Here is a 24,417-nt window from a genome sequence, read left to right on the forward strand (position 1 = left end):
GAATCCCGCGGTCGTCACGGTCGTGGGACATGTGGTGTTAGGGAGGTTCCGCTTTCTCGCGGTCGCCGCTCCCGTCCAAGTTCGTCTTGAACGGGGCCGTTTTCCCATAGAGGGTGCCAGGCCCGTAGCGACGGAGCGAGTCCGCGAGAGGGACTCTCCTCAGAGTCGGGTTGCTTGAGAGTGCAGCCCTAAGTGGGTGGTAAACTCCATCTAAGGCTAAATATAACCGCGAGACCGATAGCGAACAAGTACCGTGAGGGAAAGTTGAAAAGAACTTTGAAGAGAGAGTTCAAGAGTACGTGAAACCGTTCAGGGGTAAACCTGCGAAACTCGAATGAACGAACGGAGAGATTCATCGTCACTCCGGGGCGTACGGCGGCGTGCCGCGATGTGCGCGAGACTCGTGCTCGCGTTCACCGGTCGCCGCCGTTGACGCACCCGGACGGCGTGCACTTCTCTCTTAGTACACATTATGCATCGCGACCCGTTCGTCTGTTCGGCCTAAGCGTTGTCCGGGAGCCGGGCGGCTGCGCGTTCACGCGCACAGCCGTCCGACCGTGACGATCGCCGGCCGGCGGCGGACGGTACTTGTCATGAAACGCGCACGCGTCTCCATCCGGGGACGCGTCCGGCCCGACGCGAGCGAGAGTCGTCGTCGACATCCTGCCCTTGTGCGGATGCTGACGCGACGCCGCTGTCGTCGCAGCCGTGTAGTCTCGGACTGTGCGCGTATCAGTCGGCGATGTTACTGTTTCGGGCACTCGCAGGACCCGTCTTGAAACACGGACCAAGGAGTCTAGCATGTGTGCGAGTCATTGAGTTATGAATTCAAACAGACAAAACTGAAAGGCGCAACGAAAGTGAAGGCGCGCGCTTGTCGCGCGCTCAGGGAGGATGGAGCGTCGGTCGTCAAAAATCGATCTCTCGCACTCCCGAGGCGTCTCGTTTCCAATCAGCGAATGCGGGCGCGCTCTGAGCACAGATGCTGGGACCCGAAAGATGGTGAACTATGCCTGGTCAGGTCGAAGTCAGGGGAAACCCTGATGGAGGACCGTAGCGATTCTGACGTGCAAATCGATCGTCGGAACTGGGTATAGGGGCGAAAGACTAATCGAACCATCTAGTAGCTGGTTCCGTCCGAAGTTTCCCTCAGGATAGCTGGCGTCGACTCGTAACAGTCTCATCCGGTAAAGCGAATGATTAGAGGCATTGGGGCCGAAACGACCTCAACCTATTCTCAAACTTTAAATGGGTGAGAACTCCGGCTTACTCGAACGATGAAGCCGGAGATCTGATGACGGTGCCAAGTGGGCCAATTTTGGTAAGCAGAACTGGCGCTGTGGGATGAACCAAACGTAGTGTTAAGGCGCCTAAAAAACGCTCATGGGACACCATGAAAGGCGTTGGTCGCTCATGACAGCAGGACGGTGGCCATGGAAGTCGGAATCCGCTAAGGAGTGTGCAACGACTCACCTGCCGAAGCGACCAGCCCTGAAAATGGATGGCGCTGAAGCGTTTTGCCTATACACTACCGTTACCGGCAATCGGCGCGTGCGTGTCAAAGCGCACGCGTATTATGCCGTAACGAGTAGGACGTGCGCGGCGGAGTGCGCAGAAGGGTCTGAGCGTGCGGGCCCTCACGTTAAAAATCTTAACAGAGGGAAACCGTCGAAGCCCAGTCGGCGTCTTGGTGCGCGCAAAAAATTTACACGATCGCTTTCAACGTGACGAGGATCGCCGCAGCGTATGATACTATAGAGAGAGTGAAGAGAGGAATTATGAGAAACGAAATCACAAAAAACCTTTCAAATCACCAAATCAAATATCATCCGCATAGGGAAACTCGAAAACGCTCGATCGACACAGCGCGGTGAGTCTGTCTCATTTTTTATATTGTAAAAAAAGAACATATAAAACAACGCGCGACACAAACACAGACACAGACACACCAGCTCTGCCCCGAGAGTACCAACAACCGTATTGTTATTATATCATCGTCGTTATCATCGCGCGCATTCACAAACTTACTCAAATATAAATATATATTAAATAAAATATGAATGACGATGACGACGACGAGAATAATAAAACAGCAGCAGTTGTTGTGGCTGGGGGTGGTGGTTGGTGTTGTGCGTTTTTGTATTTTTGTCGCGTGCGTTTTTCACTCTTTTTACAAGAAAAAACTTGAGCGGCGTTGAATTCGGCGTCGCGAACCGTTCGCTACGGACTCGACTCTCGACGCCGACTGCCGTATGTGTGGTGCACGCGAACGATATGAACGTGTAAACTCTCTGATATGTGAATAAAGTGATTTTGATTTGATTTTACTATTTATTAATAACATAATATTGAATATGCATTGCGGCTTCGAAGAAAAAATCTTTTTTTTTTTTTTTTTTTTTTTTTTTTTACTTTATTAATAACGAGTACGATAATGATCAGTAATAAACGCGCGACACGTACATTTCATTTTCCCTCCGAAACCAAATAAAAAACCTCCAAAAAAAAATATATTTCAAATCAAATCAAAATTCTTATCATACATCAATCTTACTCACCCAAACTAAACATGCGTCTAAACGCAGCACGAGACGAGCCAGCTACTTGATACTACCTAAGACAAGAACAAATTACGGCAAGCGTATGTTTATTTACGAGGGCGCACAACTTTTTAATAGTCTACCTTCATCTCTCAAAAAGATTAGGTCACTAAAAACATTTAAACGTGACCTATCAGACTATATTGTTTCAAAGTTTTTATAAAACACATGTCTGAAATTGTTTGTTATGTGACAGTGCCCTGTAAAAGTGTGTAATCTTAAATTTTGTGAAGAAGAATAAGTACTATAATGTGTAACATGTATGTACTGAACATCTAAAGAACGGCGGATAAATTATTACATCATATTTTTATGTTCTCATGTAAGTGACAATATTATGTTTTTAATGAGAAATAAATATCTTTAAACGTAATTCTTTCTTACTTACTTACTTACTTACCTATTTACTTACTTACTTAGTTGCTTACTTACTTACTTACGTACTTACTTACTTACTTAATCACATTCGTTTTTCGCGATTTTCAGCAAAACGGTAGGTAAGTTTTATCATAAAAGTATCTCGGACAAAAATTGTAGATCGTAAAATTATCCATTAAAAATGTATCAATACTTAGTGTTAGATTCAAAAAGTTAGTTTCCACGCCACCTATGAGGTAGTAGTGTACTTAGCGCGTTTTTATAAGTTTTTGAATAGTTATTATCTCAGAAACGGTGGCTCGTAGGAAAAAAAGTATCGGTACATTTTTTATAGATAATTTTATCACCTACACTTTTTCTCGTAGGTATTTTTATGATAAATTAATAATTAATAATTTATTTTATTTAATTAAAAAAAAAAAACGGACAGAACATGCAATTATTAGGGGACACGAATATTGGTCAAAAACTATAATGTTCTGGTGTACAAGGAACAAGAGAAAAGATGGAGACCGGCAGGGAGCGCCGCGCTCCTCGCGCTCGGCGGTACTCGTTATTGGAGAAAACAAGTAAGTGAGATATCCGTCCGGGGAGACCGGCAGGGAGCGCCGCGCTCCTCGCGCTAGGCGGTACTCGCTATTGAGGAATCGACCGTACCCGCTATTGGGGCCGATCGTACTCGCTTTTGGAATTTGCGCAGCGCGCCCAACACCACCGGAGCCGCCGCCGCCGCCGACGGCGATGTACACTTATCACAACACTCGACTCGACATAATAACCTGAAAATGATCGTACTCGTTATCATTAGAGTAGTCGCCGTGTACAACATCAACCACGTCTTTCAACTATAATAAATAATAATATATTGTAAAATTTTATAATCATGAGAAATCGCGTGACGCGTCCGTCACGACGAAATATCATGATAATATTATTTATATTATTATGTTATTATAATAATTATATGTTGGCCTGTTGTTTGTTTGCACACACACACACAACTCTGCTTCTCGGCGACGATGCGTCCTCGGACGAATCACCTGGCGTAGGGCTGAGTCTCAACAGATCGCAGCACGACGCTGCTCTACCGAGCACAACACCCCGCCAGGAACGTAAGTCGTCTACAGACTATTCCGAGCCCCGACATCGAACTGAGGTAAATTCGAAACTTCGACGCCGTGGTGCACGTGTTAATACCGCTCGCACCGTTCGTCGCGTTCCAAATGGGCTTCGACGTCGCGTCTTACGAATAAAACGCGACTAGTAAAGTCACATTGTTTAGAGCCTCCCGACACTCGGGGCTCCACAGTGAGTATATCCTTGCCGGATTCGGCTAGGCTGGCTTCGGCCTTAGAGGCGTTCAGGCATAATCCCGCGGATGGTAGCTTCGCACCACCGGCCGCTCGGCCGAGTGCATGAACCAAATGTCCGAAACTGCGGTTCCTCTCGTACTGAGCAGTATTACTATCGCAACGACACGCCATCAGGAGGGTAAAACTAACCTGTCTCACGACGGTCTAAACCCAGCTCACGTTCCCTTTTGATGGGTGAACAATCCAACGCTTGGCGAATTTTGCTTCGCAATGATAGGAAGAGCCGACATCGAAGGATCAAAAAGCAACGTCGCTATGAACGCTTGGCCGCCACAAGCCAGTTATCCCTGTGGTAACTTTTCTGGCACCTCTTGCTAAAAACTCTTTATACTAAAGGATCGATAGGCCGTGCTTTCGCAGTCCCTATGCGTACTGAACATCTGGATCAAGCCAGCTTTTGCCCTTTTGCTCCACGCGAGGTTTCTGTCCTCGCTGAGCTGGCCTTAGGACACCTGCGTTATTCTTTGACAGATGTACCGCCCCAGTCAAACTCCCCGCCTGGCAGTGTCCTCGAACCGGATCACGCGGGAGTTGTACGGCGACGAGCGTTGCCGCCACGTCGCCACTCTGCACGCTTGGAACGAAACACCGTACGCCCGCCGATATTATCGACCGCGCACCGCTTCCGCCCAACCGAGTAAGTAATGAAACAATGAAAGTAGTGGTTTTTCAGCGACGACCGCGAACGATCTCCCACTTATGCTACACCTCTCATGTCTCCTTACAATGCCAGACTAGAGTCAAGCTCAACAGGGTCTTCTTTCCCCGCTGATTCTCCCAAGCCCGTTCCCTTGGCTGTGGTTTCGCTAGATAGTAGATAGGGACATAACCCACCTCCTTCCCATGGTCTTACCGACCTTTCGGTCAACAAGACCTAGGTACCGACCGAAACAGCGGGAGATGTACCGGATTTGAGGTCCGGCACATTTTCTTGACTCCCTACAAGTTCTCTTTTTTAATATGCGTCCCTAGATGTCCCTCTCCCCCTTTCTGGGGGCGGCCGACCACAGATACGGCTTCTTCGTCGCCGGGCTCTCCTTCTTCCTAATCTCCTCTTCTTCTCTTGGTCTTCCTTTCTCTGTCTTCGTCACCGTCTTGGTTTACCCCTCCATCACTCTCCTGACACGGTACCAACTTGCGGCATATCTCATCAGCCTGGAGAAATTCTCCTCAGAGGATACCAAGTCTCCGTAATAAACTGGTCCTGGTCTTGTCCTCGTTAGATGGTCCAGCATTTCGCCTCTTGCTTCCTCGTACAAGCTGCAATCCCACAGCACGTGGTCGCGGTTCTCGTCCGTCGCGCCACATGGACATGTGCCGTCCCCTTTTAGCCCCAGGTCCCTAAGCTTGCTGTTGAACTGCCCATGCCCCGTCAACAGCTGCGACGTGTAATGGTCGGAATGCACCCACGACGCCAGGAGTCTTTCCCCGACACATGGGAAGAAGCGTCTGAGTTCGCCACCTCTCTCCTCGCGTTCCCAGCGCTCCTGCCACATGTTCACCACTTCGGAGTGGATGTCCTTCTTTAATGACGCGAGCTCCTTTTTAACCCTATCGCCCCTGGTCGCCTCGATCTTGCCCGCACGATAAACTTCCAGGTCTGCCGGAAGTACCCCTGCTAAAACTGGCAGTGCGGCCGTGCTCGTGGAGCGGTACGCCTTGGTGAGCAGCACCAACGACGTTCGTTGAGTCCTGAGCAACCGACTCGACACCACATGCAAAAATGCCCTGTGATACCAGGTGCTTGCCGCGTAAGTCAAGGTTGCTACGAATGTCCCTCTATACAAGAGCTTAAGTGCCTTGTATCGTATGCCCCAAGAGGTTGAAGATACCCTAGCCATTTTGCCGAAACACTTCGCGGCTCGCTCCCCGATATCCAAGGCGTGCTCTGCAAATGATCCCTTACCATCAATTGTGATGCCCAGTATTTTTACATTATCGACCGCTGTGACAGATTGCCCGTTCATTCTGATGACCGGAGGTCGCCTGAGAGTTCCCTTTAAAGTTATAGACTTTGTTTTCCTGGGAGAAAAACTCAGCCGGTTTCTGACCCCCCAGTCTGTGATTTTCTCAAGCGCCGCCCGGGCATTGGCCTCGATATCCGCTCTGGAGTTCGCCTCTATGAGGAGCGTCACGTCATCCGCATACGCTACCATTCCCACCCCTGTTGGCATGCTCGTTTCCAAAAGGTCGTTCAACAACACGTTCCATAAAGTCGGGCCGAGCACTGAGCCCTGTGGACACCCCATAGTAGAGGTTTTCCACACTGCATCGGCTCCAACGAACATACCTACTCGTCGGTTGACGAAGTAGGAACTCAGACAACGGTAGATGTTGGGTGGGCAGCCTCCCTGCTTGTACTTAAGCAGTACCATTGGCCACCACGCGTTGTCGAAAGCCCCAGATATATCCAACGTGATCGCGTGTACGTACTTGTGTGTGCTGGTGTTCACTGTTAATTGAATAGCGTTCAGTGCCGTTATCGTGGACCTCCCTTTCATAAACCCATGTTGACGGGTTGACATGCGACTGTACAGACCCGGAGTACATTCGCATATCAACTGCTCAAGCACCTTACCCAGTACTGGCAAGAGGGTGATGGGTCTATACGCCTTTGGGTCAGTCGCCTTCCCATCACCCTTTGGCAGTACTATCAACCGGCCTTCCTTCCATACATCGGGAAACACGCCCTCTTCTATACACTTACCGTACATTACAGTCATCTCGCTCGCGGCCACCTTCCACGCTGCTTTTACTATCCGAGCGGTGATCCCATCTGTACCCGGCGCCTTGTTCGGTAGGCTCCGGATAATTTGGCCGATCTGTTCCCTGGTGGGAGGGCCCACCGTTCGACCACTGGGCACGCAAGCTGCCGCCAGGCGCACCTGTACATGATAGTCGGAATCAGCCGCCCTGTCGTCGTCCGGACACATCACTGCCAGTATCCCTCCCATAGCGCTGCGGATGTCAACAGCGTAGCCTTGCGCAAGCTTCAACCCATTAATGACGTTCGCGGGCGGGCGCACCCTGCCGGTAGCGGCCCGGTACGCCATGCCCCACGGATCGTCATTCCCACTGTCGGCTAATTTCGAGAAGTGGTTGGTCTCCGCTTCCCGCATAGACTTCCTATATATCGTACGTGCTCGATGGAAGCGTCCTTTGCAGATTTCTTCTGCCAGTCCGCCCGCACGCCGAGACTGCTGCCATTCCCGACGCAACCGGTTGTGCTCCCTACGAAGGTGATCAAGTTTTCTTGACCACCATTCATGACCCCGCACCCGATTTTTCCCCTTGTCTACACCTAAACACTCCCCAGCTGTACGATCGAGCATCGAGACGAACTGGTTGCACAGTTCTTGTGCTGGCTTTCGGTAGTCCAGCCTACCTACACGCCACGAGAGTGTTGTACAAAACCGATCCCAGTCCACACTTCGATCCCGGTACCTCGTTGGCTCTCTCCCTGGCTCTAGCTCTCCCTGGTGCCGTGCGGCTGATGGGTCGTCCTTTGCGATGGAGAACGTTATGAGCTGGTGGTCGCTTGTGCTCTCTTCTTCCCTGACTTTCCAGTCTGTTAATGGGACGTCGATGTTGGAGGAACCGTTAATCGTCTTAAAAGTATCCGGTTCCCCCGCCTTATTGTGCACGAGGAGCCCCCTCGAGAGTATAAAGCTCTCCATCGCTGTCCTCCTCCTGGATGTCTCTGCGCCTCTTCCCTCGAACTGCTCACGGCGACTGTGCCAGAGCGGCGAGTGAGTATTGGTATCGGCCCCGATGACAACTTGTTTTCCCCGGAGGACTTCCAGTACGCGGTCCAAGTGGTGAATGTGGATGTCGATGTTCTCGCTATACTGGAAGTACGCCGATACCACGTAGATGTCGCCGCCGCCCCCCCGGAAGTGTGCTACTAGACAGTGCGATGTTGAAAGTTCCGGCAGGATCAATCCCGCTATCCTGGTGCTGTTTAGGTAGATACCTGCCTTCCCTTCGTCCGTGCACTGCAGCAGCCCCTGCAGCTGGGACCTCCCATATTGTTCTTGAACAAGAACGATATCGAGACCCAGCCTGTGGGCGATTTCCGGAAGTTCCGCCGTCGCCGTTGCCGCTCCCTGGAGATTTATCTGCCCGACGTTCACATATCTGTGGTTAGCAGCCATAGTTGGTTCGTTCGGCTGCCCTCTTCTGCGCCGCTATTCTGGCCGGACAAGTAAGCGCTGCGGTCCTGTGGTCGTCGCCTAACTTCCCTGCTTTGACACAGGTGGCGCACCTCTCCTTCTTCGACTTGCACTCCTTATGGCCATGCCCGACGTCACCGCACTTACTGCAAGTCTCCCTCTCTGCTTTGCAGTGCTTCATGGAGTGCCCATACCACTGGCATTTTGCACAGCAGGTGATGTCCAGGAAGTCCCTCACTAAATATCGTTCCCAGTCGATGTAGACTCTCTCCCTGGACATTAAACGATCCCTCCACTTAGCACTGCATGCCAGCACTACAGTGGTGCAGGAGCCCCCCTTTGTCTTCTTATAGAAGGCCACCTTGGGAAAGCCTTCCTTGGGGTCCACATCGTTGAAATTCTGGGTGCGGAGCGCGCCCAGCAAGTCTTCTCCGTCCTTCACATGGCCGCTCACGTTCAAAATTGCAACAAGCGGCGTCTTCTGGCCCGTCTCCTGCACCTTCAAGTTCGCCGGCATGGCCTTTCTGATTTTCTCTATATCCTCTCTATTCCTTGTCTGGAGGACAACTCCTGCATTCCCCACTTTGCGCAGACGTGCCACCTGCAGCCCCATGGTATGTGGGTTAATTGCCTCTTTTAGAACGGCCTTGGTCTCCTCTGCTGTTTTAATGGAGCTGTCCTCCGATGGGTACACCGCTATTGAGGTACCCATACTCACTGGTTTTGGCTGTGTTGCTGTCCTCCCTGTTCGCAGCATGGTCGCGTACGTCTCCTTTTCCATTACGACCGGGGCCCCCGCTTCTCCGCGGAAGGCCTTGGATTGCTCCGACGCTTTTAACAATCTGCCCGCGAGAGTGGCGACCACCGCCGTGAGGCGCTGAACCTGGGTTCCAATTAGCCCCAGGTCCGACTTGTTAAGCTTATTTGTTGGGCCCGTTGCCGCCGACATTATGTTGCTCCCGGCCGTATTTGCCAGCTCAATAAGCTCCTCGATGTCTTGCTCCCTCATTGATTTTGGTTCCGCCTCCTTCTCCTTTTCTCCTCTCGGTAATTCTCTCCTGGAGCTGCTAGCTACCGGCTCCAACCGGCGTCGGATTGCCTCCTGCAGCTCCTCAGGTGACTGTAGCGGGCGCTTCTCCGCACCCTGGCTCACCTCAGCCACGCTGCTGAATCCTCCTGGAGGTGTCCTAGCCAAGGATTTCCTTGGCGTGAAGAGCGCTAACGCCTCAAGCTCCTCCAGCTCCTTCCGCTTCTCCTCAACCGCCTCCCGAAGGAGGCTTTCGGAATCGTCCATACTTGCACGTCAGACAAATACGCACGCACAATAAAATACACGAAAGAAAAAAATAAAAGGCAAAAATAATCCTATAGCTACACTGAGTCCTGTCTCTTCCCTAACACTAACTAACTAAAGGCTAAATAACTACCTAATACCTAACACTAAATAATTCTTATAAGCTATCTAAATAATATGAAGTCAATAAAGTATAATAAAAACACAAAAGAATATCAAATAAACAAAGTCATTAGCTAATTACTGCAAAAAATGGTTCAACAAAAGAAATAGCGTAAACAAAGTAATTAGCTAATTAGTGTCATAAATCACTGATAAAAATACGCACCTGTGGCTCCACCCACACTGCTTACAGTGGCGGACGTCGCGCACAAGCTCCACCCACACAACGCGATTGGTCAAGAACACAACGAATCACAGAAACTTGGGCGGCGACTAACGCAGAGAGCACAAAACACGTCCGCTCGCTACGAGAGCCGGCGACGAAGTAGTAGATAGGGACAGCGGGAATCTCGTTAATCCATTCATGCGCGTCACTAATTAGATGACGAGGCATTTGGCTATCTCAAGAGAGTCATAGTTGCTATCGCCGGGCGGGGGGTCTGGGGGGCTGGCAAGCCCCCCAGCGCACCCGGCCCGACGTCGGATGGCGGTACTTACTGTCTGCCTTTCTAACTGCTAGAATCCCAACGCACACCGCCTACTAGGTAGGTTACAGCACAACAGCTTTCGCTCCAGTCCCGGTATAGTGCGTTGGTCAGACGTAGAGGGTCACAGACAACCAATTATGACTCTTCAATTTCGCCTGTTAACCCAGGCGGCAAGCACCCCCAGTCGCGGTACTCCACAGACGTTTCGCCCATACGAACCAGAGGCGGAGATCGGGACCCAGCCCACACTGGCCGTCTCCTATTGAGAGATATGCTATACGCAAACAAATGGACAACAATCTCCCCACATTTGTCCTATCAACACCTGGCGCCAAGCCACTACGAATCCGACGCCAATGGAGGGGCACTGGTAGCCTCCCAGTGGGCTCCCCTCCCCCATAGCTCCCGTGTCGGTAAAGCTACCTCCACCACGTTTGACGGGTAACCGCCGAGGAACCTTTCGGAACCATCTACTTCAGATCAATTGAAGGCCACCGCGCCCGTTGCTCGGATAACCGAGATGGGGTCTTAACCTTAAGAGAGTCATAGTTACTCCCGCCGTTTACCCGCGCTTGCTTGAATTTCTTCACGTTGACATTCAGAGCACTGGGCAGAAACCACATTGCGTCAACACCCGCGAGGGCCATCGCAATGCTTTGTTTTAATTAGACAGTCGGATTCCCCTTGTCCGTGCCAGTTCTGAGCTGACCGTTGAACGGCGGTCGTACAGTACCGCGCCGATCGCGCACGAGACGAAACCGACGCGGACTTACGGCTAGGAAGATCCGCGAAAGGCCGGAACGCGGGTCCGGATTCAGCACGACGCGCGAGACCACCTTGCGATGGAGACACGCGCGAGCATCGACCAGGCCCGGCACCGGCCGCATCCGCTTCCCGTCCAAACCCGACACGCCCCGGTCCTCAGAGCCAATCCATATTCCGAAGTTACGGATCCAATTTGCCGACTTCCCTTACCTACATTATTCTATCGACTAGAGGCTCTTCACCTTGGAGACCTGCTGCGGATATGGGTACGAGCCGGCGCGACATCTCCACGTACATCCCTCACCTGAATTTTCAAGGTCCGCAGAGAGTATCCGGACACCGCCGCAAATGCGGTGCTCTTCGCGTTCCGAACCATATCTCCCTTCTATAGGATTCCATGGAACTCGAACGCTCAGGCAGAAAAGAAAACTCTTCCCGGACCACTCGGCGGCGTCTTCAGGCCACTTTGGGTTACCCCGTCGAACACTCGCTTGAGAAACGAGAGAACGATTATTGAAACGGTTCCGCTGCCGGGTTCCGGAATAGGAACCGGATTCCCTTTCGCTCAAAGGGCGTTATTTATCATATACACAAAATATATATAAACACGCCGCATCGACATAAGATCTCTCCTTGAGCTTAGGATCGACTGACTCGCGAGCAACTACTGTTCACGCGAAACCCTTCTCCACGTCAGTCCTCCAGGGCCTCGCTGGAGTATTTGCTACTACCACCAAGATCTGCACCGACGGAGGCTCCAGGCGGGCTCACGCCCAGACCCTTCTGCGCACTCCGCCGCGCACGTCCTACTCGTTACGGCATAATACGCGTGCGCTTTGACACGCACGCGCCGATTGCCGGTAACGGTAGTGTATAGGCAAAACGCTTCAGCGCCATCCATTTTCAGGGCTGGTCGCTTCGGCAGGTGAGTCGTTGCACACTCCTTAGCGGATTCCGACTTCCATGGCCACCGTCCTGCTGTCATGAGCGACCAACGCCTTTCATGGTGTCCCATGAGCGTTTTTTAGGCGCCTTAACACTACGTTTGGTTCATCCCACAGCGCCAGTTCTGCTTACCAAAATTGGCCCACTTGGCACCGTCATCAGATCTCCGGCTTCATCGTTCGAGTAAGCCGGAGTTCTCACCCATTTAAAGTTTGAGAATAGGTTGAGGTCGTTTCGGCCCCAATGCCTCTAATCATTCGCTTTACCGGATGAGACTGTTACGAGTCGACGCCAGCTATCCTGAGGGAAACTTCGGACGGAACCAGCTACTAGATGGTTCGATTAGTCTTTCGCCCCTATACCCAGTTCCGACGATCGATTTGCACGTCAGAATCGCTACGGTCCTCCATCAGGGTTTCCCCTGACTTCGACCTGACCAGGCATAGTTCACCATCTTTCGGGTCCCAGCATCTGTGCTCAGAGCGCGCCCGCATTCGCTGATTGGAAACGAGACGCCTCGGGAGTGCGAGAGATCGATTTTTGACGACCGACGCTCCATCCTCCCTGAGCGCGCGACAAGCGCGCGCCTTCACTTTCGTTGCGCCTTTCAGTTTTGTCTGTTTGAATTCATAACTCGATGACTCGCACACATGCTAGACTCCTTGGTCCGTGTTTCAAGACGGGTCCTGCGAGTGCCCGAAACAGTAACATCGCCGACTGATACGCGCACAGTCCGAGACTACACGGCTGCGACGACAGCGGCGTCGCGTCAGCATCCGCACAAGGGCAGGATGTCGACGACGACTCTCGCTCGCGTCGGGCCGGACGCGTCCCCGGATGGAGACGCGTGCGCGTTTCATGACAAGTACCGTCCGCCGCCGGCCGGCGATCGTCACGGTCGGACGGCTGTGCGCGTGAACGCGCAGCCGCCCGGCTCCCGGACAACGCTTAGGCCGAACAGACGAACGGGTCGCGATGCATAATGTGTACTAAGAGAGAAGTGCACGCCGTCCGGGTGCGTCAACGGCGGCGACCGGTGAACGCGAGCACGAGTCTCGCGCACATCGCGGCACGCCGCCGTACGCCCCGGAGTGACGATGAATCTCTCCGTTCGTTCATTCGAGTTTCGCAGGTTTACCCCTGAACGGTTTCACGTACTCTTGAACTCTCTCTTCAAAGTTCTTTTCAACTTTCCCTCACGGTACTTGTTCGCTATCGGTCTCGCGGTTATATTTAGCCTTAGATGGAGTTTACCACCCACTTAGGGCTGCACTCTCAAGCAACCCGACTCTGAGGAGAGTCCCTCTCGCGGACTCGCTCCGTCGCTACGGGCCTGGCACCCTCTATGGGAAAACGGCCCCGTTCAAGACGAACTTGGACGGGAGCGGCGACCGCGAGAAAGCGGAACCTCCCTAACACCACATGTCCCGCGACCGTGACGACCGCGGGATTCGGCGCTGGGCTTATCCCTGTTCGCTCGCCGCTACTGAGGGAATCCTGGTTAGTTTCTTTTCCTCCGCTTACTAATATGCTTAAATTCGGCGGGTGATCCTCCCTGATCTGAGGCCAACGATAAAAAGTATGAGGCAGACACGATATCCGTCAGCGCAGCGACACCGTCGTGCGCGCGCCGCCAATAAGTCTCAACGACGTATCGTCGACCCGCGCACGTACCGCGATCGAAGCGCCCTTCGGACGTCGAGTCCGCCTACTCGTTTGCACGCTCACGTCGGGCCGAAATAACACGTGCAGCGCACGGGACGCGAACCGAAGGCGCAGCCACGCACGCCGTTCACATAGAGAGCTCTGCATAGATTAATTAAAATTAATCACGAGATATCCGCGTGTGACAGCGAACGAGCGCGCCCCGGTACCGCGCCCGTCTCCGTGACCCACGTCGGGCGTGAGGCGGAGACGGCGTTGCACGCGAGCAGCACCACGCGTTGCGGCTTATTTTACATTTTCGAACGGATCGAGCGGGCCCCGGAAAACCGGCGGGGTTTACCCGAGCCCGGCCCGAAGACCGTCACTCGTTTTACACGTTTTTTAGGCGCGCAAACAGTGTTGTCAGCATACAGCGACGGCGTCGTCGTATTCTTTTATGCAGCCGGCCCTCAGACAGGAGTGGTCCTGGATATTTCTCCACGGACCGCAATGTGCGTTCGAAATGTCGATGTTCAAATGTGTCCTGCAGTTCACACTATGACGCGCAGTTAACTGCGTTCTTCATCGACCCGCGAGCCAAGTGATCCACCGTTCAGGGTAATAGTTTTTATATTTAGAAAATACGTGAACGATCTCTGTGTGTAACAAAATATTATGTGACGCACGCATTGCGCGTACGTCGTGATCTCGACTCGCTTCGCACTCGACATGAGCGCGTCGCGAGACGCACGCGCGTCGCGTACATGCGAACCGCGCCCGCCGAAGCGTCGTGCCGGAGACGTCGTGCCGGACACCCCCCCCACTTGCGGCGGGAGATGTCAGCGCGCGCGCGGCAAACGCGACAACGGAGCACAGAGAGCACATCGCGAGCGCGAAAATAATCAGTGATTGACACGTGATTGAAGTTATCATCGTCAACAGTCGGCTGTGAGCGAAGCGTGTCGGCGACAACGCTCGCGCACGCGACCGTTACACGTTAATGATCCTTCCGCAGGTTCCCCTACGGAAACCTTGTTACGACTTTTACTTCCTCTAAATGATCAAGTTTGGTCAACTTCCCAGCAACGCCGACGGCCGCGAAGCCACCGCGTGTCGGTCCGAAGACCTCACTAAATCATTCAATCGGTAGTAGCGACGGGCGGTGTGTACAAAGGGCAGGGACGTAATCAACGCGAGCTTATGACTCGCGCTTACTAGGAATTCCTCGTTTATGGGGGATAATTGCAAACCCCAATCCCCAGCACGAAGGAGTTTCAACGGGTTGCCCGGGCCTCTAGGCCAGGGAGAACATGTTGATTCCTTCAGTGTAGCGCGCGTGCGGCCCAGGACATCTAAGGGCATCACAGACCTGTTATTGCTCAATCTCGTGCGGCTCGAAGCCGCCGGTCCCTCTAAGAAGAATTTTAATACGCCGCCAGTGATTTGCGCGACCCTGAAGCCGCGCACACCTAAATGACGACGCCTATTTAGCAGGCTAGAGTCTCGTTCGTTACCGGAATTAACCAGACAAATCGCTCCACCAACTAAGAACGGCCATGCACCACCACCCACCGAATCAAGAAAGAGCTGTTAATCTGTCAATCCTTCCGGTGTCCGGGCCTGGTGAGATTTCCCGTGTTGAGTCAAATTAAGCCGCAGGCTCCACTCCTGGTGGTGCCCTTCCGTCAATTCCTTTAAGTTTCAGCTTTGCAACCATACTCCCCCCGGAGTCCAAAATCTTTGGTTTCCCGGAAGCTGCCCGCCGAGCCATTGTAGTAACGTCGGCGGATCGCTAGATGACATATTTACGGTTAGAACTAGGGCGGTATCTAATCGCCTTCGAACCTCTAACTTTCGTTCTTGATTGATGAAAACACCTTTGGCAAATGCTTTCGCTGATGTTCGTCTTGCGACGATCCAAGAATTTCACCTCTAACGTCGCAATACGAATGCCCCCAGTTATTCCTATTAATCATTACCTCGGAGTTCTGAAAACCAACAAAATAGAACCGAGATCATATTCTATTATTCCATGCACGAAATATTCAAGCGGCATTTTGAGCCCGCTTTGAGCACTCTAATTTGTTCAAAGTAAAATTGTCGGCCCATCTCGACACTCACTGAAGAGCACCGCGATAGGATTTTGATATTGAACCGGCGTTTTACCGCCGGCTCACCGACGATATGCTCCGCAGACGTGTCAGTATCACCGCGGATGCGATGCACCGACAGCGCGGCGCACAAATGCAACTACGAGCTTTTTAACCGCAACAATTTTAGTATACGCTATTGGAGCTGGAATTACCGCGGCTGCTGGCACCAGACTTGCCCTCCAATTGTTCCTCGTTAAAATATTTAAAGTGTACTCATTCCGATTACGAGGCCTCGTAAGAGTCCCGTATCGTTATTTTTCGTCACTACCTCCCCGTGCCGGGAGTGGGTAATTTGCGCGCCTGCTGCCTTCCTTGGATGTGGTAGCCGTTTCTCAGGCTCCCTCTCCGGAATCGAACCCTGATTCCCCGTTACCCGTGACAACCATGGTAGTCGCAGAAACTACCATCGAAAGTTGATAAGGCAGACATTTGAAAGATGCGTCGCCGGTACTGGACCATGCGATCGGCAAAAGTTATCCAGATTCATCAAAATTAACGACTTCGGACGCGAGGCCCTCCGTCGATTGGTTTTGATCTAATAAAAGCACTCATCCCATCACTGGTCAGAGCTCTGATTGCATGTATTAGCTCTAGAATTACCACAGTTATCCAAGTAACTGAGTAAGATCTAAGGAACCAAAACTGATATATTGAGCCATTCGCGGTATCGCCTTAATACGGCTTGCACTGAGACATGCATGGCTTAATCTTTGAGACAAGCATATAACTACTGGCAGGATCAACCAGGGAGCTGCTGCAAACAACGATTGTTGTCGCGCTCAGCGCGTCATGCGTCGCGATCTCCCCTTAGGGCGTCGCGACTATGACATCTTGAACATATCGTGAGATATCCGTTCGCGCACTGTATACTATATATCTCAAAGGCATACGGTGCGCGTTGAACGAATCATAAATCGGCGATGGGCCGATTGTATGTTATGAAAGTTCAGTAACGAGAGTCCCTTCGGGTAATAATAAAAATGATGACACGCAATAGAAGCGGTATCAACGTATTAATATCGGTACACGTCGTGATCACAAATCGGATCGACGCCCGGTGCTTGAGAGGAGCGTGAACGTCTCGCACGCGTGAAATGCGCGACGCGTTCCGGCTTGCGGGCCCTCACGTTAAAAATCTTAACAGAGGGAAACCGTCGAAGCCCAGTCGGCGTCTTGGTGCGCGCAAAAAATTTACACGATCGCTTTCAACGTGACGAGGATCGCCGCAGCGTATGATACTGTAGAGAGAGTGAAGAGAGGAATTATGAGAAACGAAATCACAAAAAACCTTTCAAATCACCAAATCAAATATCATCCGCATAGGGAAACTCGAAAACGCTCGATCGACACAGCGCGGTGAGTCTGTCTCATTTTTTATATTGTAAAAAAAGAACATATAAAACAACGCGCGACACAAACACAGACACAGACACACCAGCTCTGCCCCGAGAGTACCAACAACCGTATTGTTATTATATCATCGTCGTTATCATCGCGCGCATTCACAAACTTACTCAAATATAAATATATATTAAATAAAATATGAATGACGATGACGACGACGAGAATAATAAAACAGCAGCAGTTGTTGTGGCTGGGGGTGGTGGTTGGTGTTGTGCGTTTTTGTATTTTTGTCGCGTGCGTTTTTCACTCTTTTTACAAGAAAAAACTTGAGCGGCGTTGAATTCGGCGTCGCGAACCGTTCGCTACGGACTCGACTCTCGACGCCGACTGCCGTATGTGTGGTGCACGCGAACGATATGAACGTGTAAAGTCTCTGATATGTGAATAAAGTGATTTTGATTTGATTTTACTATTTATTAATAACATAATATTGAATATGCATTGCGGCTTCGAAGAAAAAATCGTTTTTTTTTCTTTTTTTTTTTTTTTTTTTACTTTATTAATAACGAGTACGATAATGATCAGTAATAAACGCGCGACACGTACATTTCATTTTCCCTCCGAAACCAAATAAAAAACCTCCAAAAAAAAATATATTTCAAATCAAATCAAAATTCTTATCATACATCAATCTTACTCACCCAAACTAAACATGCGTCTAAACGCAGCACGAGACGAGCCAGCTACTTGATACTACCTAAGACAAGAACAAATTACGGCAAGCGTATGTTTATTTACGAGGGCGCACAACTTTTTAATAGTCTACCTTCATCTCTCAAAAAGATTAGGTCACTAAAAACATTTAAACGTGACCTATCAGACTATATTGTTTCAAAGTTTTTATAAAACACATGTCTGAAATTGTTTGTTATGTGACAGTGCCCTGTAAAAGTGTGTAATCTTAAATTTTGTGAAGAAGAATAAGTACTATAATGTGTAACATGTATGTACTGAACATCTAAAGAACGGCGGATAAATTATTACATCATATTTTTATGTTCTCATGTAAGTGACAATATTATGTTTTTAATGAGAAATAAATATCTTTAAACGTAATTCTTTCTTACTTACTTACTTACTTACCTATTTACTTACTTACTTAGTTGCTTACTTACTTACTTACGTACTTACTTACTTACTTAATCACATTCGTTTTTCGCGATTTTCAGCAAAACGGTAGGTAAGTTTTATCATAAAAGTATCTCGGACAAAAATTGTAGATCGTAAAATTATCCATTAAAAATGTATCAATACTTAGTGTTAGATTCAAAAAGTGAGTTTCCACGCCACCTATGAGGTAGTAGTGTACTTAGCGCGTTTTTATAAGTTTTTGAATAGTTATTATCTCAGAAACGGTGGCTCGTAGGAAAAAAAGTATCGGTACATTTTTTATAGATAATTTTATCACCTACACTTTTTCTCGTAGGTATTTTTATGATAAATTAATAATTAATAATTTATTTTATTTAATTTAAAAAAAAAAACGGACAGAACATGCAATTATTAGGGGACACGAATATTGGTCAAAAACTATAATGTTCTGGTGTACAAGGAACAAGAGAAAAGATGGAGACCGGCAGGGAGCGCCGCGCTCCTCGCGCTCGGCGGTACTCGTTATTGGAGAAAACAAGTAAGTGAGATATCCGTCCGGGGAGACCGGCAGGGAGCGCCGCGCTCCTCGCGCTAGGCGGTACTCGCTATTGAGGAATCGACCGTACCCGCTATTGGGGCCGATCGTACTCGCTTTTGGAATTTGCGCAGCGCGCCCAACACCACCGGAGCCGCCGCCGCCGCCGACGGCGATGTACACTTATCACAACACTCGACTCGACATAATAACCTGAAAATGATCGTACTCGTTATCATTAGAGTAGTCGCCGTGTACAACATCAACCACGTCTTTCAACTATAATAAATAATAATATATTGTAAAATTTTATAATCATGAGAAATCGCGTGACGCGTCCGTCACGACGAAATATCATGATAATATTATTTATATTATTATGTTATTATAATAATTATATGTTGGCCTGTTGTTTGTTTGCACACACACACACAACTCTGCTTCTCGGCGACGATGCGTCCTCGGACGAATCACCTGGCGTAGGGCTGAGTCTCAACAGATCGCAGCACGACGCTGCTCTACCGAGCACAACACCCCGCCAGGAACGTAAGTCGTCTACAGACTATTCCGACCCCCGACATCGAACTGAGGTAAATTCGAAACTTCGACGCCGTGGTGCACGTGTTAATTCCGCTCGCACCGTTCGTCGCGTTCCAAATGGGCTTCGACGTCGCGTCTTACGAATAAAACGCGACTAGTAAAGTCACATTGTTTAGAGCCTCCCGACACTCGGGGCTCCACAGTGAGTATATCCTTGCCGGATTCGGCTAGGCTGGCTTCGGCCTTAGAGGCGTTCAGGCATAATCCCGCGGATGGTAGCTTCGCACCACCGGCCGCTCGGCCGAGTGCATGAACCAAATGTCCGAAACTGCGGTTCCTCTCGTACTGAGCAGTATTACTATCGCAACGACACGCCATCAGGAGGGTAAAACTAACCTGTCTCACGACGGTCTAAACCCAGCTCACGTTCCCTTTTGATGGGTGAACAATCCAACGCTTGGCGAATTTTGCTTCGCAATGATAGGAAGAGCCGACATCGAAGGATCAAAAAGCAACGTCGCTATGAACGCTTGGCCGCCACAAGCCAGTTATCCCTGTGGTAACATTTCTGGCACCTCTTGCTAAAAACTCTTTATACTAAAGGATCGATAGGCCGTGCTTTCGCAGTCCCTATGCGTACTGAACATCTGGATCAAGCCAGCTTTTGCCCTTTTGCTCCACGCGAGGTTTCTGTCCTCGCTGAGCTGGCCTTAGGACACCTGCGTTATTCTTTGACAGATGTACCGCCCCAGTCAAACTCCCCGCCTGGCAGTGTCCTCGAACCGGATCACGCGGGAGTTGTACGGCGACGAGCGTTGCCGCCACGTCGCCACTCTGCACGCTTGGAACGAAACACCGTACGCCCGCCGATATTATCGACCGCGCACCGCTTCCGCCCAACCGAGTAAGTAATGAAACAATGAAAGTAGTGGTTTTTCAGCGACGACCGCGAACGATCTCCCACTTATGCTACACCTCTCATGTCTCCTTACAATGCCAGACTAGAGTCAAGCTCAACAGGGTCTTCTTTCCCCGCTGATTCTCCCAAGCCCGTTCCCTTGGCTGTGGTTTCGCTAGATAGTAGATAGGGACAGCGGGAATCTCGTTAATCCATTCATGCGCGTCACTAATTAGATGACGAGGCATTTGGCTATCTCAAGAGAGTCATAGTTGCTATCGCCGGGCGGGGGGTCTGGGGGGCTGGCAAGCCCCCCAGCGCACCCGGCCCGACGTCGGATGGCGGTACTTACTGTCTGCCTTTCTAACTGCTAGAATCCCAACGCACACCGCCTACTAGGTAGGTTACAGCACAACAGCTTTCGCTCCAGTCCCGGTATAGTGCGTTGGTCAGACGTAGAGGGTCACAGACAACCAATTATGACTCTTCAATTTCGCCTGTTAACCCAGGCGGCAAGCACCCCCAGTCGCGGTACTCCACAGACGTTTCGCCCATACGAACCAGAGGCGGAGATCGGGACCCAGCCCACACTGGCCGTCTCCTATTGAGAGATATGCTATACGCAAACAAATGGACAACAATCTCCCCACATTTGTCCTATCAACACCTGGCGCCAAGCCACTACGAGTCCGACGCCAATGGAGGGGCACTGGTAGCCTCCCAGTGGGCTCCCCTCCCCCATAGCTCCCGTGTCGGTAAAGCTACCTCCACCACGTTTGACGGGTAACCGCCGAGGAACCTTTCGGAACCATCTACTTCAGATCAATTGAAGGCCACCGCGCCCGTTGCTCGGATAACCGAGATGGGGTGGCTAATTGACCAACTTTTTTGGGTGAGCTCCCTGAAGTACAGTACAAAGTTTACCCGCGCTTGCTTGAATTTCTTCACGTTGACATTCAGAGCACTGGGCAGAAATCACATTGCGTCAACACCCGCGAGGGCCATCGCAATGCTTTGTTTTAATTAGACAGTCGGATTCCCCTTGTCCGTGCCAGTTCTGAGCTGACCGTTGAACGGCGGTCGTACAGTACCGCGCCGATCGTGCACGAGACGAAACCGACGCGGACTTACGGCTAGGAAGATCCGCGAAAGGCCGGAACGCGGGTCCGGATTCAGCACGACGCGCGAGACCACCTTGCGATGGAGACACGCGCGAGCATCGACCAGGCCCGGCACCGGCCGCATCCGCTTCCCGTCCAAACCCGACACGCCCCGGTCCTCAGAGCCAATCCTTATTCCGAAGTTACGGATCCAATTTGCCGACTTCCCTTACCTACATTATTCTATCGACTAGAGGCTCTTCACCTTGGAGACCTGCTGCGGATATGGGTACGAGCCGGCGCGACATCTCCACGTACATCCCTCACCTGAATTTTCAAGGTCCGCAGAGAGTATCCGGACACCGCCGCAAATGCGGTGCTCTTCGCGTTCCGAACCATATCTCCCTTCTATAGGATTCCATGGAACTCGAACGCTCAGGCAGAAAAGAAAACTCTTCCCGGACCACTCGGCGGCGTCTTCAGGCCACTTTGGGTTACCCCGTCGAACACTCGCTTGAGAAACGAGAGAACGATTATTGAAACGGTTCCGCTGCCGGGTTCCGGAATAGGAACCGGATTCCCTTTCGCTCAAAGGGCGTTATTTATCATATACACAAAATATATATAAACACGCCGCATCGACATAAGATCTCTCCTTGAGCTTAGGATCGACTGACTCGCGAGCAACTACTGTTCACGCGAAACCCTTCTCCACGTCAGTCCTCCAGGGCCTCGCTGGAGTATTTGCTACGACCACCGAGATCTACACCGACGGAGGCTCCAGGCGGGCTCACGCCCAGACCCTTCTGCGCACTCCGCCGCGCACGTCCTACTCGTTACGGCATAATACGCGTGCGCTTTGACACGCACGCGCCGATTGCCGGTAACGGTAGTGTATAGGCAAAACGCTTCAGCGCCATCCATTTTCAGGGCTGGTCGCTTCGGCAGGTGAGTCGTTGCACACTCCTTAGCGGATTCCGACTTCCATGGCCACCGTCCTGCTGTCATGAGCGACCAACGCCTTTCATGGTGTCCCATGAGCGTTTTTTAGGCGCCTTAACACTACGTTTGGTTCATCCCACAGCGCCAGTTCTGCTTACCAAAATTGGCCCACTTGGCACCGTCATCAGATCTCCGGCTTCATCGTTCGAGTAAGCCGGAGTTCTCACCCATTTAAAGTTTGAGAATAGGTTGAGGTCGTTTCGGCCCCAATGCCTCTAATCATTCGCTTTACCGGATGAGACTGTTACGAGTCGACGCCAGCTATCCTGAGGGAAACTTCGGACGGAACCAGCTACTAGATGGTTCGATTAGTCTTTCGCCCCTATACCCAGTTCCGACGATCGATTTGCACGTCAGAATCGCTACGGTCCTCCATCAGGGTTTCCCCTGACTTCGACCTGACCAGGCATAGTTCACCATCTTTCGGGTCCCAGCATCTGTGCTCAGAGCGCGCCCGCATTCGCTGATTGGAAACGAGACGCCTCGGGAGTGCGAGAGATCGATTTTTGACGACCGACGCTCCATCCTCCCTGAGCGCGCGACAAGCGCGCGCCTTCACTTTCGTTGCGCCTTTCAGTTTTGTCTGTTTGAATTCATAACTCAATGACTCGCACACATGCTAGACTCCTTGGTCCGTGTTTCAAGACGGGTCCTGCGAGTGCCCGAAACAGTAACATCGCCGACTGATACGCGCACAGTCCGAGACTACACGGCTGCGACGACAGCGGCGTCGCGTCAGCATCCGCAAGGGCAGGATGTCGACGACGACTCTCGCTCGCGTCGGGCCGGATGCGTCCCCGGATGGAGACGCGTGCGCGTTTCATGACAAGTACCGTCCGCCGCCGGCCGGCGATCGTCACGGTCGGACGGCTGTGCGCGTGAACGCGCAGCCGCCCGGCTCCCGGACAACGCTTAGGCCGAACAGACGAACGGGTCGCGATGCATAATGTGTACTAAGAGAGAAGTGCACGCCGTCCGGGTGCGTCAACGGCGGCGACCGGTGAACGCGAGCACGAGTCTCGCGCACATCGCGGCACGCCGCCGTACGCCCCGGAGTGACGATGAATCTCTCCGTTCGTTCATTTGAGTTTCGCAGGTTTACCCCTGAACGGTTTCACGTACTCTTGAACTCTCTCTTCAAAGTTCTTTTCAACTTTCCCTCACGGTACTTGTTCGCTATCGGTCTCGCGGTTATATTTAGCCTTAGATGGAGTTTACCACCCACTTAGGGCTGCACTCTCAAGCAACCCGACTCTGAGGAGAGTCCCTCTCGCGGACTCGCTCCGTCGCTACGGGCCTGGCACCCTCTATGGGAAAACGGCCCCGTTCAAGACGAACTTGGACGGGAGCGGCGACCGCGAGAAAGCGGAACCTCCCTAACACCACATGTCCCGCGACCGTGACGACCGCGGGATTCGGCGCTGGGCTTATCCCTGTTCGCTCGCCGCTACTGAGGGAATCCTGGTTAGTTTCTTTTCCTCCGCTTACTAATATGCTTAAATTCGGCGGGTGATCCTCCCTGATCTGAGGCCAACGATAAAAAGTATGAGGCAGACACGATATCCGTCAGCGCAGCGACACCGTCGTGCGCGCGCCGCCAATAAGTCTCAACGACGTATCGTCGACCCGCGCACGTACCGCGATCGAAGCGCCCTTCGGACGTCGAGTCCGCCTACTCGTTTGCACGCTCACGTCGGGCCGAAATAACACGTGCAGCGCACGGGACGCGAACCGAAGGCGCAGCCACGCACGCCGTTCACATAGAGAGCTCTGCATAGATTAATTAAAATTAATCACGAGATATCCGCGTGTGACAGCGAACGAGCGCGCCCCGGTACCGCGCCCGTCTCCGTGACCCACGTCGGGCGTGAG

At 51.5% G+C, this 24,417-nt stretch overlaps 2 non-coding genes and 2 pseudogenes across 2 annotated transcripts; all 4 read right to left on the bottom strand.

The window, feature by feature from the left end:
- Window positions 1-4,009: 4,009 nt before the first annotated feature.
- Window positions 4,010-13,746, bottom strand: LOC126977768 (large subunit ribosomal RNA; annotated as a pseudogene).
- A 539-nt stretch (window positions 13,747-14,285) lies between these two features.
- On the bottom strand, window positions 14,286-14,442 carry LOC126977570 (5.8S ribosomal RNA). The gene has a single exon (XR_007732244.1). It is a non-coding gene; the product is annotated as a 5.8S ribosomal RNA (ribosomal RNA).
- A 377-nt stretch (window positions 14,443-14,819) lies between these two features.
- On the bottom strand, window positions 14,820-16,724 carry LOC126977600 (small subunit ribosomal RNA). The gene has a single exon (XR_007732275.1). It is a non-coding gene; the product is annotated as a small subunit ribosomal RNA (ribosomal RNA).
- A 2,746-nt stretch (window positions 16,725-19,470) lies between these two features.
- On the bottom strand, window positions 19,471-24,078 carry LOC126977752 (large subunit ribosomal RNA; annotated as a pseudogene).
- Between the last annotated feature and the right edge of the window lie 339 nt (window positions 24,079-24,417).

The sequence above is a fragment of the Leptidea sinapis genome, chromosome 45 (genome assembly GCF_905404315.1).
Source record: "Leptidea sinapis chromosome 45, ilLepSina1.1, whole genome shotgun sequence".
NCBI lineage: Eukaryota > Metazoa > Arthropoda > Insecta > Lepidoptera > Pieridae > Leptidea > Leptidea sinapis.